At 57.5% G+C, this 334-nt stretch overlaps 1 non-coding gene across 1 annotated transcript; it reads left to right on the top strand.

The window, feature by feature from the left end:
• Positions 1-22: 22 nt before the first annotated feature.
• On the top strand, positions 23-94 carry TRNAP-UGG. The gene has a single exon. It is a non-coding gene; the product is annotated as a tRNA-Pro (tRNA).
• Positions 95-334: the final 240 nt, after the last annotated feature.

Genomic DNA, 334 nt, shown 5'->3' with positions numbered 1-334 from the left:
AAAAAGAGCTTAGCGGCGCAGTGGCTCGTTGGTCTAGGGGTATGATTCTCGCTTTGGGTGCGAGAGGTCCCGGGTTCAAATCCCGGACGAGCCCTCACTTTTCTTTTCCCTTTCCATTTCGGCATTTCGCGACAAGGATAGAAGACTGAGGAGCTAGAGGCCCCCGAGAATGCCGCCTGGGTGGGGATCCCCCGGTTCCGAGACGCGGACAGACTGGAAGGAATCGCTCTCCCCAACAATCAGTCCCGCCACCCTGAAATGGGGTCCAGCAGCGCCAATGGTGGCAGCTGCGGTTAAAGGAGACGACTCCGGGAAGCGGGAGGTTATTTAGAAT

The sequence above is a fragment of the Propithecus coquereli genome, unplaced genomic scaffold (assembly GCF_000956105.1).
Source record: "Propithecus coquereli isolate 6110/MARCELLA unplaced genomic scaffold, Pcoq_1.0 Scaffold9108, whole genome shotgun sequence".
NCBI lineage: Eukaryota > Metazoa > Chordata > Mammalia > Primates > Indriidae > Propithecus > Propithecus coquereli.
The sequence above is the reverse complement of the archived record's forward strand: the minus strand, read 5'-3'. Positions and strand labels throughout refer to the sequence as shown.